This window comes from Humulus lupulus, chromosome 3, assembly GCF_963169125.1.
Source record: "Humulus lupulus chromosome 3, drHumLupu1.1, whole genome shotgun sequence".
NCBI lineage: Eukaryota > Viridiplantae > Streptophyta > Magnoliopsida > Rosales > Cannabaceae > Humulus > Humulus lupulus.
The window spans coordinates 11,405,248-11,418,637 of record NC_084795.1 but is presented as its reverse complement, the minus strand read 5'-3'; the positions used below and the strand labels follow the sequence as shown (position 1 = coordinate 11,418,637).

General features: G+C 42.7%; 39 non-coding genes across 39 annotated transcripts; all 39 read right to left on the bottom strand.

Moving 5' to 3' along the window:
• Positions 1-187: 187 nt before the first annotated feature.
• Positions 188-306, bottom strand: LOC133826838 (5S ribosomal RNA). Its single transcript, XR_009889545.1, has one exon. It is a non-coding gene; the product is annotated as a 5S ribosomal RNA (ribosomal RNA).
• A 221-nt stretch (positions 307-527) lies between these two features.
• On the bottom strand, positions 528-646 carry LOC133827368 (5S ribosomal RNA). The gene has a single exon (XR_009890060.1). It is a non-coding gene; the product is annotated as a 5S ribosomal RNA (ribosomal RNA).
• A 217-nt stretch (positions 647-863) lies between these two features.
• Positions 864-982, bottom strand: LOC133827230 (5S ribosomal RNA). The gene has a single exon (XR_009889926.1). It is a non-coding gene; the product is annotated as a 5S ribosomal RNA (ribosomal RNA).
• A 217-nt stretch (positions 983-1,199) lies between these two features.
• LOC133826820 (5S ribosomal RNA) lies at positions 1,200-1,318 on the bottom strand. Its single transcript, XR_009889528.1, has one exon. It is a non-coding gene; the product is annotated as a 5S ribosomal RNA (ribosomal RNA).
• A 221-nt stretch (positions 1,319-1,539) lies between these two features.
• LOC133826978 (5S ribosomal RNA) lies at positions 1,540-1,658 on the bottom strand. The gene has a single exon (XR_009889682.1). It is a non-coding gene; the product is annotated as a 5S ribosomal RNA (ribosomal RNA).
• Positions 1,659-1,878: 220 nt separating this feature from the next.
• Positions 1,879-1,997, bottom strand: LOC133827115 (5S ribosomal RNA). The gene has a single exon (XR_009889815.1). It is a non-coding gene; the product is annotated as a 5S ribosomal RNA (ribosomal RNA).
• A 221-nt stretch (positions 1,998-2,218) lies between these two features.
• LOC133827167 (5S ribosomal RNA) lies at positions 2,219-2,337 on the bottom strand. Its single transcript, XR_009889866.1, has one exon. It is a non-coding gene; the product is annotated as a 5S ribosomal RNA (ribosomal RNA).
• A 221-nt stretch (positions 2,338-2,558) lies between these two features.
• Positions 2,559-2,677, bottom strand: LOC133827366 (5S ribosomal RNA). The gene has a single exon (XR_009890059.1). It is a non-coding gene; the product is annotated as a 5S ribosomal RNA (ribosomal RNA).
• Positions 2,678-2,895: 218 nt separating this feature from the next.
• LOC133826902 (5S ribosomal RNA) lies at positions 2,896-3,014 on the bottom strand. The gene has a single exon (XR_009889608.1). It is a non-coding gene; the product is annotated as a 5S ribosomal RNA (ribosomal RNA).
• Positions 3,015-3,231: 217 nt separating this feature from the next.
• On the bottom strand, positions 3,232-3,350 carry LOC133826598 (5S ribosomal RNA). The gene has a single exon (XR_009889313.1). It is a non-coding gene; the product is annotated as a 5S ribosomal RNA (ribosomal RNA).
• Positions 3,351-3,571: 221 nt separating this feature from the next.
• Positions 3,572-3,690, bottom strand: LOC133826836 (5S ribosomal RNA). The gene has a single exon (XR_009889543.1). It is a non-coding gene; the product is annotated as a 5S ribosomal RNA (ribosomal RNA).
• A 220-nt stretch (positions 3,691-3,910) lies between these two features.
• Positions 3,911-4,029, bottom strand: LOC133827114 (5S ribosomal RNA). The gene has a single exon (XR_009889814.1). It is a non-coding gene; the product is annotated as a 5S ribosomal RNA (ribosomal RNA).
• Positions 4,030-4,249: 220 nt separating this feature from the next.
• On the bottom strand, positions 4,250-4,368 carry LOC133826834 (5S ribosomal RNA). Its single transcript, XR_009889542.1, has one exon. It is a non-coding gene; the product is annotated as a 5S ribosomal RNA (ribosomal RNA).
• A 221-nt stretch (positions 4,369-4,589) lies between these two features.
• On the bottom strand, positions 4,590-4,708 carry LOC133827404 (5S ribosomal RNA). Its single transcript, XR_009890097.1, has one exon. It is a non-coding gene; the product is annotated as a 5S ribosomal RNA (ribosomal RNA).
• A 218-nt stretch (positions 4,709-4,926) lies between these two features.
• Positions 4,927-5,045, bottom strand: LOC133826901 (5S ribosomal RNA). The gene has a single exon (XR_009889607.1). It is a non-coding gene; the product is annotated as a 5S ribosomal RNA (ribosomal RNA).
• Positions 5,046-5,265: 220 nt separating this feature from the next.
• On the bottom strand, positions 5,266-5,384 carry LOC133826637 (5S ribosomal RNA). Its single transcript, XR_009889351.1, has one exon. It is a non-coding gene; the product is annotated as a 5S ribosomal RNA (ribosomal RNA).
• A 220-nt stretch (positions 5,385-5,604) lies between these two features.
• LOC133827122 (5S ribosomal RNA) lies at positions 5,605-5,723 on the bottom strand. Its single transcript, XR_009889822.1, has one exon. It is a non-coding gene; the product is annotated as a 5S ribosomal RNA (ribosomal RNA).
• A 220-nt stretch (positions 5,724-5,943) lies between these two features.
• On the bottom strand, positions 5,944-6,062 carry LOC133826833 (5S ribosomal RNA). The gene has a single exon (XR_009889541.1). It is a non-coding gene; the product is annotated as a 5S ribosomal RNA (ribosomal RNA).
• Positions 6,063-6,283: 221 nt separating this feature from the next.
• LOC133827365 (5S ribosomal RNA) lies at positions 6,284-6,402 on the bottom strand. The gene has a single exon (XR_009890058.1). It is a non-coding gene; the product is annotated as a 5S ribosomal RNA (ribosomal RNA).
• A 218-nt stretch (positions 6,403-6,620) lies between these two features.
• On the bottom strand, positions 6,621-6,739 carry LOC133827023 (5S ribosomal RNA). Its single transcript, XR_009889726.1, has one exon. It is a non-coding gene; the product is annotated as a 5S ribosomal RNA (ribosomal RNA).
• Positions 6,740-6,960: 221 nt separating this feature from the next.
• LOC133826940 (5S ribosomal RNA) lies at positions 6,961-7,079 on the bottom strand. Its single transcript, XR_009889644.1, has one exon. It is a non-coding gene; the product is annotated as a 5S ribosomal RNA (ribosomal RNA).
• Positions 7,080-7,298: 219 nt separating this feature from the next.
• LOC133826193 (5S ribosomal RNA) lies at positions 7,299-7,417 on the bottom strand. Its single transcript, XR_009888924.1, has one exon. It is a non-coding gene; the product is annotated as a 5S ribosomal RNA (ribosomal RNA).
• Positions 7,418-7,638: 221 nt separating this feature from the next.
• Positions 7,639-7,757, bottom strand: LOC133826915 (5S ribosomal RNA). The gene has a single exon (XR_009889620.1). It is a non-coding gene; the product is annotated as a 5S ribosomal RNA (ribosomal RNA).
• Positions 7,758-7,978: 221 nt separating this feature from the next.
• LOC133826108 (5S ribosomal RNA) lies at positions 7,979-8,097 on the bottom strand. Its single transcript, XR_009888842.1, has one exon. It is a non-coding gene; the product is annotated as a 5S ribosomal RNA (ribosomal RNA).
• Positions 8,098-8,319: 222 nt separating this feature from the next.
• Positions 8,320-8,438, bottom strand: LOC133826636 (5S ribosomal RNA). Its single transcript, XR_009889350.1, has one exon. It is a non-coding gene; the product is annotated as a 5S ribosomal RNA (ribosomal RNA).
• Positions 8,439-8,659: 221 nt separating this feature from the next.
• LOC133826776 (5S ribosomal RNA) lies at positions 8,660-8,778 on the bottom strand. Its single transcript, XR_009889486.1, has one exon. It is a non-coding gene; the product is annotated as a 5S ribosomal RNA (ribosomal RNA).
• Positions 8,779-8,999: 221 nt separating this feature from the next.
• LOC133826939 (5S ribosomal RNA) lies at positions 9,000-9,118 on the bottom strand. Its single transcript, XR_009889643.1, has one exon. It is a non-coding gene; the product is annotated as a 5S ribosomal RNA (ribosomal RNA).
• Positions 9,119-9,337: 219 nt separating this feature from the next.
• LOC133826192 (5S ribosomal RNA) lies at positions 9,338-9,456 on the bottom strand. The gene has a single exon (XR_009888923.1). It is a non-coding gene; the product is annotated as a 5S ribosomal RNA (ribosomal RNA).
• Positions 9,457-9,677: 221 nt separating this feature from the next.
• On the bottom strand, positions 9,678-9,796 carry LOC133826832 (5S ribosomal RNA). Its single transcript, XR_009889540.1, has one exon. It is a non-coding gene; the product is annotated as a 5S ribosomal RNA (ribosomal RNA).
• Positions 9,797-10,018: 222 nt separating this feature from the next.
• On the bottom strand, positions 10,019-10,137 carry LOC133827364 (5S ribosomal RNA). Its single transcript, XR_009890057.1, has one exon. It is a non-coding gene; the product is annotated as a 5S ribosomal RNA (ribosomal RNA).
• Positions 10,138-10,354: 217 nt separating this feature from the next.
• Positions 10,355-10,473, bottom strand: LOC133827229 (5S ribosomal RNA). The gene has a single exon (XR_009889925.1). It is a non-coding gene; the product is annotated as a 5S ribosomal RNA (ribosomal RNA).
• Positions 10,474-10,690: 217 nt separating this feature from the next.
• LOC133826819 (5S ribosomal RNA) lies at positions 10,691-10,809 on the bottom strand. Its single transcript, XR_009889527.1, has one exon. It is a non-coding gene; the product is annotated as a 5S ribosomal RNA (ribosomal RNA).
• Positions 10,810-11,030: 221 nt separating this feature from the next.
• On the bottom strand, positions 11,031-11,149 carry LOC133826977 (5S ribosomal RNA). Its single transcript, XR_009889681.1, has one exon. It is a non-coding gene; the product is annotated as a 5S ribosomal RNA (ribosomal RNA).
• Positions 11,150-11,369: 220 nt separating this feature from the next.
• On the bottom strand, positions 11,370-11,488 carry LOC133827113 (5S ribosomal RNA). The gene has a single exon (XR_009889813.1). It is a non-coding gene; the product is annotated as a 5S ribosomal RNA (ribosomal RNA).
• Positions 11,489-11,709: 221 nt separating this feature from the next.
• Positions 11,710-11,828, bottom strand: LOC133827363 (5S ribosomal RNA). Its single transcript, XR_009890056.1, has one exon. It is a non-coding gene; the product is annotated as a 5S ribosomal RNA (ribosomal RNA).
• A 222-nt stretch (positions 11,829-12,050) lies between these two features.
• Positions 12,051-12,169, bottom strand: LOC133827362 (5S ribosomal RNA). Its single transcript, XR_009890055.1, has one exon. It is a non-coding gene; the product is annotated as a 5S ribosomal RNA (ribosomal RNA).
• Positions 12,170-12,386: 217 nt separating this feature from the next.
• LOC133827228 (5S ribosomal RNA) lies at positions 12,387-12,505 on the bottom strand. The gene has a single exon (XR_009889924.1). It is a non-coding gene; the product is annotated as a 5S ribosomal RNA (ribosomal RNA).
• Positions 12,506-12,725: 220 nt separating this feature from the next.
• LOC133827112 (5S ribosomal RNA) lies at positions 12,726-12,844 on the bottom strand. The gene has a single exon (XR_009889812.1). It is a non-coding gene; the product is annotated as a 5S ribosomal RNA (ribosomal RNA).
• Positions 12,845-13,065: 221 nt separating this feature from the next.
• Positions 13,066-13,184, bottom strand: LOC133827166 (5S ribosomal RNA). Its single transcript, XR_009889865.1, has one exon. It is a non-coding gene; the product is annotated as a 5S ribosomal RNA (ribosomal RNA).
• Between the last annotated feature and the right edge of the window lie 206 nt (positions 13,185-13,390).

Genomic DNA, 13,390 nt, shown 5'->3' with positions numbered 1-13,390 from the left:
GCGCGTGTGTCCTCCCTTTTCCCCCCAGGATTTACTAGGAACTTCTTATTCGCTGCTTGTTAGTGACCACGGTATTAACCCCTCAAGGAAAACGAAATAAATGAGTTTTTAAAGATTTAAAACAAAAAATACAAACTTTTGAGCCGTAAGTGGATTTTTAAAGGGAAAAAAAAAATTGATGTTTTCAGGGGTGCAACACGAGGACTTCCCAGGAGGTCACCCATCCTAGTACTACTCTCGCCCAAGCACGCTTAATTGCGGAGTTCTGATGGGATCCGGTGCATTAGTGCTGGTGTGATCGCACCCGGAATGTTTGGTCCGCAATATTCATTTATAGCGAGCGCGTGTGTCCTCCCTTTTCTCCCCCGGATTAACTAGGAACTTCTTATTCGCTGCTTGTTAGTGACCACGGTATTAACCCCTCAAGGAAAACGAAATAAATGAGTTTTTAAAGATTTAAAACAAAAAATACAAACTTTTGAGCCGTAAGTGGATTTTTAAAGGGAAAAAAAAAATTGATGTTTTCAGGGGTGCAACACGAGGACTTCCCAGGAGGTCACCCATCCTAGTACTACTCTCGCCCAAGCACGCTTAAGTGCGGAGTTCTGATGGTATCCGATGCATTAGTGCTGGTATGATCGCACCCGGAATGTTTGGTCCGCAATATTCATTTATAGCGAGCGCGTGTGTCCTCCTTTTCTCCCTAGGATTAACAAGGAACTTCTTATTCGCTGCTTGTTAGTGACCACGGTATTAACCCCTCAAGGAAAACGAAATAAATGAGTTTTTAAAGATTTAAAACAAAAAATACATACTTTTTAGCCGTAAGTGGATTTTTAAAGGAAAAAAAAATGATGTTTTTAGGGGTGCAACACGAGGACTTTCCAGGAGGTCACCTATCCTAGTACTACTCTCGCCCAAGCACGCTTAACTGCGGAGTTCTGATAGGATCCGGTGCATTAGTGCTGGTATGATCGCACCCGGAATGTTTGGTCCGCAATATTCATTTATAGCGAGCGTGTGTGTCCTCCTTTTCTCCCCCGGATTAACAAGGAACTTCTTATTCGCAGCTTGTTAGTGACCACGGTATTAACCCCTCAAGGAAAACGAAATAAATGAGTTTTTAAAGATTTAAAACAAAAAATACAAACTTTTTAGCCGTAAGTGGATTTTTAAAGGAAAAAAAAATGATGTTTTTAGGGGTGCAACACGAGGACTTCCCAGGAGGTCACCCATCCTAGTACTACTCTGGCCCAAGCACGCTTAACTGCGGAGTTCTGATGGGATCCGGTGCATTAGTACTGGTATGATCGCACCCGAAATGTTTGGTCCGCAATATTCATTTCTAGCGAGCGCAAGTGTCCTCCCTTTTCCCCCCAGGATTTACTAGGAACTTCTTATTCGCTGCTTGTTAGTGACCACGGTATTAACCCCTCAAGGAAAACGAAATAAATGAGATTTTAAAGATTTAAAACAAAAAATACAAACTTTTGAGCCGTAAGTGGATTTTTAAAGGGAAAAAAAAAATTGATGTTTTCAGGGGTGCAACACGAGGACTTCCCAGGAGGTCACCCATCCTAGTACTACTCTCGCCCAAGCATGCTTAAGTGCGGAGTTCTGATGGGATCCGGTGCATTAGTGCTGGTATGATCGCACCCGGAATGTTTGGTCCGCAATATTCATTTATAGCGAGCGCGTGTGTCCTCCCTTTTCTCCCCCGGATTAACTAGGAACTTCTTATTCGCTGCTTGTTAGTGACCACGGTATTAACCCCTCAAGGAAAACGAAATAAATGAGTTTTTAAAGATTTAAAACAAAAAATACAAACTTTTGAGCCGTAAGTGGATTTTTAAAGGGAAAAAAAAATTGATGTTTTCAGGTGTGCAACACGAGGACTTCCCAGGAGGTCACCCATCCTAGTACTACTCTCGCCCAAGCACGCTTAATTACGGAGTTCTGATGGGATCCGGTGCATTAGTGCTGGTGTGATCGCACCCGGAATGTTTGGTCCGCAATATTCATTTATAGCGAGCGCGTGTGTCCCCCCTTTTCTCCCCCGGATTAACTAGGAACTTCTTATTCGCTGCTTGTTAGTGACCACGGTATTAACCCCTCAAGGAAAACGAAATAAATGAGTTTTTAAAGATTTAAAACAAAAAATACAAACTTTTGAGCCGTAAGTGGATTTTTAAAGGGAAAAAAAAAATTGATGTTTTCAGGGGTGCAACACGAGGACTTCCCAGGAGGTCACCCATCCTAGTACTACTTTCGCCCAAGCACGCTTAATTGCGGAGTTCTGATGGGATCCGGTGCATTAGTGCTGGTGTGATCGCACCCGGAATGTTTGGTCCGCAATATTCATTTATAGCGAGCGCGTGTGTCCTCCCTTTTCTCCCCCGGATTAACTAGGAACTTCTTATTCGCTGCTTGTTAGTGACCACGGTATTAAACCCTCAAGGAAAACGAAATAAATGAGTTTTTAAAGATTTAAAACAAAAAATACAAACTTTTGAGCCGTAAGTGGATTTTTTAAGGGAAAAAAAAAATTGATGTTTTCAGGGGTGCAACACGAGGACTTCCCAGGAGGTCACCCATCCTAGTACTACTCTCGCCCAAGCACGCTTAAGTGCGGAGTTCTGATGGTATCCGATGCATTAGTGCTGGTATGATCGCACCCGGAATGTTTGGTCCGCAATATTCATTTATAGCGAGCGCGTGTGTCCTCCTTTTCTCCCCCGGATTAACAAGGAACTTCTTATTCGCTGCTTGTTAGTGACCATGGTATTAACCCCTCAAGGAAAACGAAATAAATGAGTTTTTAAAGATTTAAAACAAAAAATACAAACTTTTTAGCTGTAAGTGGATTTTTAAAGGAAAAAAAAAATGATGTTTTTAGGGGTGCAACACGAGGACTTTCCAGGAGGTCACCCATCCTAGTACTACTCTCGCCCAAGCACGCTTAACTGCGGAGTTCTGATAGGATCCGGTGCATTAGTGCTGGTATGATCGCACCCGGAATGTTTGGTCCGCAATATTCATTTATAGCGAGCGTGTGTGTCCTCCTTTTCTCCCCCGGATTAACAAGGAACTTCTTATTCGCAGCTTGTTAGTGACCACGGTATTAACCCCTCAAGGAAAACGAAATAAATGAGTTTTTAAAGATTTAAAACAAAAAATACAAACTTTTTAGCCGTAAGTGGATTTTTAAAGGAAAAAAAAATGATGTTTTTAGGGGTGCAACACGAGGACTTCCCAGGAGGTCACCCTTCCTAGTACTACTCTCGCCCAAGCACGCTTAACTGCGGAGTTCTGATGGGATCCGGTGCATTAGTACTGGTATGATCGCACCCGAAATGTTTGGTCCGCAATATTCATTTCTAGCGAGCGCAAGTGTCCTCCCTTTTCCCCCCAGGATTTACTAGGAATTTCTTATTCGCTGCTTGTTAGTGTCCACGGTATTAACCCCTCAAGGAAAACGAAATAAATGAGTTTTTAAAGATTTAAAACAAAAAATACAAACTTTTGAGCCGTAAGTGGATTTTTAAAGGGAAAAAAAAAATTGATGTTTTCAGGGGTGCAACACGAGGACTTCCCAGGAGGTCACCCATCCTAGTACTACTCTCGCCCAAGCACGCTTAATTGCGGAGTTCTGATGGGATCCGGTGCATTAGTGCTGGTGTGATCGCACCCGGAATGTTTGGTCCGCAATATTCATTTATAGCGAGCGCGTGTGTCCTCCCTTTTCTCCCCCGGATTAACTAGGAACTTCTTATTCGCTGCTTGTTAGTGACCACGGTATTAACCCCTCAAGGAAAACGAAATAAATGAGTTTTTAAAGATTTAAAACAAAAAATACAAACTTTTGAGCCGTAAGTGGATTTTTAAAGGGAAAAAAAAATTGATGTTTTCAGGTGTGCAACACGAGGACTTCCCAGGAGGTCACCCATCCTAGTACTACTCTCGCCCAAGCACGCTTAATTACGGAGTTCTGATGGGATCCGGTGCATTAGTGCTGGTGTGATCGCACCCGGAATGTTTGGTCCGCAATATTCATTTATAGCGAGCGCGTGTGTCCTCCCTTTTCTCCCCCGGATTAACTAGGAACTTCTTATTCGCTGCTTCTTAGTGACCACGGTATTAACCCCTCAAGGAAAACGAAATAAATGAGTTTTTAAAGATTTAAAACAAAAAATACAAACTTTTGAGGCGTAAGTGGATTTTTAAAGGGAAAAAAAAATTGATGTTTTCAGGGGTGCAACACGAGGACTTCCCAGGAGGTCACCCATCCTAGTACTACTCTCGCCCAAGCACGCTTAATTGCGGAGTTCTGATGGGATCCGGTGCATTAGTGCTGGTGTGATCGCACCCGGAATGTTTGGTCCGCAATATTCATTTATAACGAGCGCGTGTGTCCTCCCTTTTCTCCCCCGGATTAACTAGGAACTTCTTATTCGCTGCTTGTTAGTGACCACGGTATTAACCCCTCAAGGAAAACGAAATAAATGAGTTTTTAAAGATTTAAAACAAAAAATACAAACTTTTGAGCCGTAAGTGGATTTTTTAAGGGAAAAAAAAAATTGATGTTTTCAGGGGTGCAACACGAGGACTTCCCAGGAGGTCACCCATCCTAGTACTACTCTCGCCCAAGCACGCTTAAGTGCGGAGTTTTGATGGTATCCGATGCATTAGTGCTGGTATGATCGCACCCGGAATGTTTGGTCCGCAATATTCATTTATAGCGAGCGCGTGTGTCCTCCTTTTCTCCCCCGGATTAACAAGGAACTTCTTATTCGCTGCTTGTTAGTGACCATGGTATTAACCCCTCAAGGAAAACGAAATAAATGAGTTTTTAAAGATTTAAAACAAAAAATACAAACTTTTTAGCTGTAAGTGGATTTTTAAAGGAAAAAAAAAATGATGTTTTTAGGGGTGCAACACGAGGACTTTCCAGGAGGTCACCCATCCTAGTACTACTCTCGCCCAAGCACGCTTAACTGCGGAGTTCTGATAGGATCCGGTGCATTAGTGCTGGTATGATCGCACCCGGAATGTTTGGTCCGCAATATTCATTTATAGCGAGCGTGTGTGTCCTCCTTTTCTCCCCCGGATTAACAAGGAACTTCTTATTCGCAGCTTGTTAGTGACCACGGTATTAACCCCTCAAGGAAAACGAAATAAATGAGTTTTTAAAGATTTAAAACAAAAAATACAAACTTTTGAGCCGTAAGTGGATTTTTAAAGGGAAAAAAAAAATTGATGTTTTCAGGGGTGCAACACGAGGACTTCCCAGGAGGTCACCCATCCTAGTACTACTCTCGCCCAAGCACGCTTAAGTGCGGAGTTCTGATGGGATCCGGTGCATTAGTGCTGGTATGATCGCACCCGGAATGTTTGGTCCGCAATATTCATTTATATCGAGCGCGTGTGTCCTCCCTTTTCTCCCCCGGATTAACTAGGAACTTCTTATTCGCTGCTTGTTAGTGACCACGGTATTAACCCCTCAAGGAAAACGAAATAAATGAGTTTTTAAAGATTTAAAACAAAAAATACAAACTTTTTAGCCGTAAGTGGATTTTTAAAGGGAAAAAAAAATTGATGTTTTCGGGGGTGCAACACGAGGACTTCCCAGGAGGTCACCCATCCTAGTACTACTCTCGCCCAAGCACGCTTATTTGCGGAGTTCTGATGGGATCCGGTGCATTAGTGCTGGTGTGATCGCACCCGGAATGTTTGGTCCGCAATATTCATTTATAGCGAGCGCGTGTGTCCTCCGTTTTCTCCCCCGGATTAACTAGGAACTTCTTATTCGCTGCTTGTTAGTGACCACGGTATTAACCCCTCAAGGAAAACGAAATAAATGAGTTTTTAAAGATTTAAAACAAAAAATACAAACTTTTGAGCCGTAAGTGGATTTTTAAAGGGAAAAAAAAATTGATGTTTTCAGGGGTGCAACACGAGGACTTCCCAGGAGGTCACCCATCCTAGTACTACTCTCGCCCAAGCACGCTTAATTGCGGAGTTCTGATGGGATCCGGTGCATTAGTGCTGGTGTGATCGCACCCGGAATGTTTGGTCCGCAATATTCATTTATAACGAGCGCGTGTGTCCTCCCTTTTCTCCCCCGGATTAACTAGGAACTTCTTATTCGCTGCTTGTTAGTGACCACGGTATTAACCCCTCAAGGAAAACGAAATAAATGAGTTTTTAAAGATTTAAAACAAAAAATACAAACTTTTGAGCCGTAAGTGGATTTTTTAAGGGAAAAAAAAAATTGATGTTTTCAGGGGTGCAACACGAGGACTTCCCAGGAGGTCACCCATCCTAGTACTACTCTCGCCCAAGCACGCTTAAGTGCGGAGTTCTGATGGTATCCGATGCATTAGTGCTGGTATGATCGCACCCGGAATGTTTGGTCCGCAATATTCATTTATAGCGAGCGCGTGTGTCCTCCTTTTCTCCCCCGGATTAACAAGGAACTTCTTATTCGCTGCTTGTTAGTGACCATGGTATTAACCCCTCAAGGAAAACGAAATAAATGAGTTTTTAAAGATTTAAAACAAAAAATACAAACTTTTTAGCTGTAAGTGGATTTTTAAAGGAAAAAAAAAATGATGTTTTTAGGGGTGCAACACGAGGACTTTCCAGGAGGTCACCCATCCTAGTACTACTCTCGCCCAAGCACGCTTAACTGCGGAGTTCTGATAGGATCCGGTGCATTAGTGCTGGTATGATCACACCCGGAATGTTTGGTCCGCAATATTCATTTATAGCGAGCGCGTGTGTCCTCCCTTTTCTCCCCCGGATTAACTAGGAACTTCTTATTCGCTGCTTGTTAGTGACCACGGTATTAACCCCTCAAGGAAAACGAAAAAAATGAGTTTTTAAAGATTTAAAACAAAAAATACAAACTTCTGAGCCGTCAGTGGATTTTTAAAGGGAAAAAAAAAATTGATGTTTTCAGGGGTGCAACACGAGGACTTCCCAGGAGGTCACCCATCCTAGTACTACTCTCGCCCAAGCACACTTAATTGCGGAGTTCTGATGGGATCCGGTGCATTAGTGCTGGTATGATCGCTCCCGGAATGTTTGGTCCGCAATATTCATTTATAGCGAAGCGTGTGTGTCCTCCTTTTCTCCCCCGAATTAACAAGGAACTTCTTATTCGCTGCTTGTTAGTGACCACGGTATTAACCCCTCAAGGAAAACGAAATAAATGAGTTTTTAAAGATTTAAAACAAAAAATACAAACTTTTTAGCCGTAAGTGGATGTTTAAAGGAAAAAAGAAATGATGTTTTTAGGGGTGCAACACGAGGACTTCCCAGGAGGTCACCCATCCTAGTACTACTCTCGCCCAAGCACGCTTAACTGCGGAGTTCTGATGGGATCCGGTGCATTAGTACTGGTATGATCGCACCCGGAATGTTTGGTCCGCAATATTCATTTCTAGCGAGCGCGTGTGTCCTCCCTTTTCCCCCCAGGATTTACTAGGAACTTCTTATTCGCTGCTTGTTAGTGACCACGGTATTAACCCCTCAAGGAAAACGAAATAAATGAGTTTTTAAAGATTTAAAACAAAAAATACAAACTTTTGAGCCGTAAGTGGATTTTTCAAGGGAAAAAAAAAATTGATGTTTTCAGGGGTGCAACACGAGGACTTCCCAGGAGGTCACCCATCCTAGTACTACTCTCGCCAGAGCACGCTTAACTGCGGAGTTCTGATGGGATCCGGTGCATTAGTGCTGGTATGATCACACCCGGAATGTTTGGTCCGCAATATTCATTTATAGCGAGCGCGTTTGTCCTCCTTTTCAACCCCAGATTAACTAGGAACTTCTTATTCGCTGCTTGTTAGTGACCACGGTATTAACCCCTCAAGGAAAACGAAATAAATGAGTTTTTAAAGATTTAAAACAAAAAATACAAACTTTTGAGCCGTAAGTGGATTTTTAAAGGAAAAAAAAATATATGATGTTTTCAGGGGTGCAACACGAGGACTTCCCAAGAGGTCACCCATCCTAGTACTACTCTCGCCCAAGCACGCTTAACTGCGGAGTTCTGATGGGATCCGGTGCATTAGTGCTGGTATGATCGCACCCGGAATGTTTGGTCCGCAATATTCATTTATAGCGAGCGCGTGTGTCCTCCCTTTTCTCCCCCGGATTAACTAGGAACTTCTTATTCGCTGCTTGTTAGTGACCACGGTATTAACCCCTCAAGGAAAACGAAATAAATGAGTTTTTAAAGATTTAAAACAAAAAATACAAACTTTTGAGCCGTAACTGGATTTTTAAAGGGGAAAAAAAAAATTGATGTTTTCTGGGGTGCAACACGAGGACTTCCCAGGAGGTCACCCATCCTAGTACTACTCTCGCCCAAGCACGCTTAAGTGCGGAGTTCTGATGGGATCCGGTGCATTAGTGCTGGTATGATCGCACCCGGAATGTTTGGTCCGCAATATTCCTTTCTAGCGAGCGCGTGTGTCCTCCCTTTTCCCCCCCGGATTGACTAGGAACTTCTTATTCGCTGCTTGTTAGTGACCACGGTATTAACCCCTCAAGGAAAACGAAATAAATGAGTTTTTAAAGATTTAAAACAAAAAATACAAACTTTTGAGCCGTAAGTGGATTTTTCAAGGGAAAAAAAAAATTGATGTTTTCAAGGGTGCAACACGAGGACTTCCCAGGAGGTCACCCATCCTAGTACTACTCTCGCCAGAGCACTCTTAACTGCGGAGTTCTGATGGGATCCGGTGCATTAGTGCTGGTATGATCGCACCCGGATTGTTTGGTCCGCAATATTCATTTATAGCGAGCGCGTGTGTCCTCCCTTTTCTCCCCCGGATTAACTAGGAACTTCTTATTCGCTGCTTGTTAGTGACCACGGTATTAACCCCTCAAGGAAAACGAAAAAAATGAGTTTTTAAAGATTTAAAACAAAAAATACAAACTTCTGAGCCGTCAGTGGATTTTTAAAGGGAAAAAAAAAATTGATGTTTTCAGGGGTGCAACACGAGGACTTCCCAGGAGGTCACCCATCCTAGTACTACTCTCGCCCAAGCACACTTAATTGCGGAGTTCTGATGGGATCCGGTGCATTAGTGCTGGTATGATCGCTCCCGGAATGTTTGGTCCGCAATATTCATTTATAGCGAAGCGTGTGTGTCCTCCTTTTCTCCCCCGAATTAACAAGGAACTTCTTATTCGCTGCTTGTTAGTGACCACGGTATTAACCCCTCAAGGAAAACGAAATAAATGAGTTTTTAAAGATTTAAAACAAAAAATACAAACTTTTTAGCCGTAAGTGGATGTTTAAAGGAAAAAAGAAATGATGTTTTTAGGGGTGCAACACGAGGACTTCCCAGGAGGTCACCCATCCTAGTACTACTCTCGCCCAAGCACGCTTAACTGCGGAGTTCTGATGGGATCCGGTGCATTAGTACTGGTATGATCGCACCCGGAATGTTTGGTCCGCAATATTCATTTCTAGCGAGCGCGTGTGTCCTCCCTTTTCCCCCCAGGATTTACTAGGAACTTCTTATTCGCTGCTTGTTAGTGACCACGGTATTAACCCCTCAAGGAAAACGAAATAAATGAGTTTTTAAAGATTTAAAACAAAAAATACAAACTTTTGAGCCGTAAGTGGATTTTTAAAGGGAAAAAAAAAATTGATGTTTTCAGGGGTGCAACACGAGGACTTCCCAGGAGGTCACCCATCCTAGTACTACTCTCGCCCAAGCACGCTTAATTGCGGAGTTCTGATGGGATCCGGTGCATTAGTGCTGGTGTGATCGCACCCGGAATGTTTGGTCCGCAATATTCATTTATAGCGAGCGCGTGTGTCCTCCCTTTTCTCCCCCGGATTAACTAGGAACTTCTTATTCGCTGCTTGTTAGTGACCACGGTATTAACCCCTCAAGGAAAACGAAATAAATGAGTTTTTAAAGATTTAAAACAAAAAATACAAACTTTTGAGCCGTAAGTGGATTTTTAAAGGGAAAAAAAAAAATTGATGTTTTCAGGGGTGCAACACGAGGACTTCCCAGGAGGTCACCCATCCTAGTACTACTCTCGCCCAAGCACGCTTAAGTGCGGAGTTCTGATGGTATCCGATGCATTAGTGCTGGTATGATCGCACCCGGAATGTTTGGTCCGCAATATTCATTTATAGCGAGCGCGTGTGTCCTCCTTTTCTCCCTAGGATTAACAAGGAACTTCTTATTCGCTGCTTGTTAGTGACCACGGTATTAACCCCTCAAGGAAAACGAAATAAATGAGTTTTTAAAGATTTAAAACAAAAAATACATACTTTTTAGCCGTAAGTGGATTTTTAAAGGAAAAAAAAATGATGTTTTTAGGGGTGCAACACGAGGACTTTCCAGGAGGTCACCTATCCTAGTACTACTCTCGCCCAAGCACGCTTAACTGCGGAGTTCTGATAGGATCCGGTGCATTAGTGCTGGTATGATCGCACCCGGAATGTTTGGTCCGCAATATTCATTTATAGCGAGCGTGTGTGTCCTCCTTTTCTCCCCCGGATTAACAAGGAACTTCTTATTCGCAGCTTGTTAGTGACCACGGTATTAACCCCTCAAGGAAAACGAAATAAATGAGTTTTTAAAGATTTAAAACAAAAAATACAAACTTTTTAGCCGTAAGTGGATTTTTAAAGGAAAAAAAAATGATGTTTTTAGGGGTGCAACACGAGGACTTCCCAGGAGGTCACCCATCCTAGTACTACTCTGGCCCAAGCACGCTTAACTGCGGAGTTCTGATGGGATCCGGTGCATTAGTACTGGTATGATCGCACCCGAAATGTTTGGTCCGCAATATTCATTTCTAGCGAGCGCAAGTGTCCTCCCTTTTCCCCCCAGGATTTACTAGGAACTTCTTATTCGCTGCTTGTTAGTGACCACGGTATTAACCCCTCAAGGAAAACGAAATAAATGAGATTTTAAAGATTTAAAACAAAAAATACAAACTTTTGAGCCGTAAGTGGATTTTTAAAGGGAAAAAAAAAATTGATGTTTTCAGGGGTGCAACACGAGGACTTCCCAGGAGGTCACCCATCCTAGTACTACTCTCGCCCAAGCATGCTTAAGTGCGGAGTTCTGATGGGATCCGGTGCATTAGTGCTGGTATGATCGCACCCGGAATGTTTGGTCCGCAATATTCATTTATAGCGAGCGCGTGTGTCCTCCCTTTTCTCCCCCGGATTAACTAGGAACTTCTTATTCGCTGCTTGTTAGTGACCACGGTATTAACCCCTCAAGGAAAACGAAATAAATGAGTTTTTAAAGATTTAAAACAAAAAATACAAACTTTTGAGCCGTAAGTGGATTTTTAAAGGGAAAAAAAAATTGATGTTTTCAGGTGTGCAACACGAGGACTTCCCAGGAGGTCACCCATCCTAGTACTACTCTCGCCCAAGCACGCTTAATTACGGAGTTCTGATGGGATCCGGTGCATTAGTGCTGGTGTGATCGCACCCGGAATGTTTGGTCCGCAATATTCATTTATAGCGAGCGCGTGTGTCCTCCCTTTTCTCCCCCGGATTAACTAGGAACTTCTTATTCGCTGCTTGTTAGTGACCACGGTATTAACCCCTCAAGGAAAACGAAATAAATGAGTTTTTAAAGATTTAAAACAAAAAATACAAACTTTTGAGCCGTAAGTGGATTTTTTAAGGGAAAAAAAAAATTGATGTTTTCAGGGGTGCAACACGAGGACTTCCCAGGAGGTCACCCATCCTAGTACTACTCTCGCCCAAGCACGCTTAAGTGCGGAGTTCTGATGGTATCCGATGCATTAGTGCTGGTATGATCGCACCCGGAATGTTTGGTCCGCAATATTCATTTATAGCGAGCGCGTGTGTCCTCCCTTTTCTCGCCCGGATTAACTAGGAACTTCTTATTCGCTGCTTGTTAGTGACCACGGTATTAACCCCTCAAGGAAAACGAAATAAATGAGTTTTTAAAGATTTAAAACAAAAAATACAAACTTTTGAGCCGTAAGTGGATTTTTAAAGGGAAAAAAAAAAATTGATGTTTTCAGGGGTGCAACACGAGGACTTCCCAGGAGGTCACCCATCCTAGTACTACTCTCGCCCAAGCACGCTTAAGTGCGGAGTTCTGATGGTATCCGATGCATTAGTGCTGGTATGATCGCACCCGGAATGTTTGGTCCGCAATATTCATTTATAGCGAGCGCGTGTGTCCTCCTTTTCTCCCTAGGATTAACAAGGAACTTCTTATTCGCTGCTTGTTAGTGACCACGGTATTAACCCCTCAAGGAAAACGAAATAAATGAGTTTTTAAAGATTTAAAACAAAAAATACATACTTTTTAGCCGTAAGTGGATTTTTAAAGGAAAAAAAAATGATGTTTTTAGGGGTGCAACACGAGGACTTTCCAGGAGGTCACCTATCCTAGTACTACTCTCGCCCAAGCACGCTTAACTGCGGAGTTCTGATAGGATCCGGTGCATTAGTGCTGGTATGATCGCACCCGGAATGTTTGGTCCGCAATATTCATTTATAGCGAGCGCGTGTGTCCTCCCTTTTCTCCCCCGGATTAACTAGGAACTTCTTATTCGCTGCTTGTTAGTGACCACGGTATTAACCCCTCAAGGAAAACGAAATAAATGAGTTTTTAAAGATTTAAAACAAAAAATACAAACTTTTGAGCCGTAAGTGGATTTTTAAAGGGAAAAAAAAATTGATGTTTTCAGGTGTGCAACACGAGGACTTCCCAGGAGGTCACCCATCCTAGTACTACTCTCGCCCAAGCACGCTTAATTACGGAGTTCTGATGGGATCCGGTGCATTAGTGCTGGTGTGATCGCACCCGGAATGTTTGGTCCGCAATATTCATTTATAGCGAGCGCGTGTGTCCCCCCTTTTCTCCCCCGGATTAACTAGGAACTTCTTATTCGCTGCTTGTTAGTGACCACGGTATTAACCCCTCAAGGAAAACGAAATAAATGAGTTTTTAAAGATTTAAAACAAAAAATACAAACTTTTGAGCCGTAAGTGGATTTTTAAAGGGAAAAAAAAAATTGATGTTTTCAGGGGTGCAACACGAGGACTTCCCAGGAGGTCACCCATCCTAGTACTACTTTCGCCCAAGCACGCTTAATTGCGGAGTTCTGATGGGATCCGGTGCATTAGTGCTGGTGTGATCGCACCCGGAATGTTTGGTCCGCAATATTCATTTATAGCGAGCGCGTGTGTCCTCCCTTTTCTCCCCCGGATTAACTAGGAACTTCTTATTCGCTGCTTGTTAGTGACCACGGTATTAAACCCTCAAGGAAAACGAAATAAATGAGTTTTTAAAGATTTAAAACAAAAAATACAAACTTTTGAGCCGTAAGTGGATTTTTTAAGGGAAAAAAA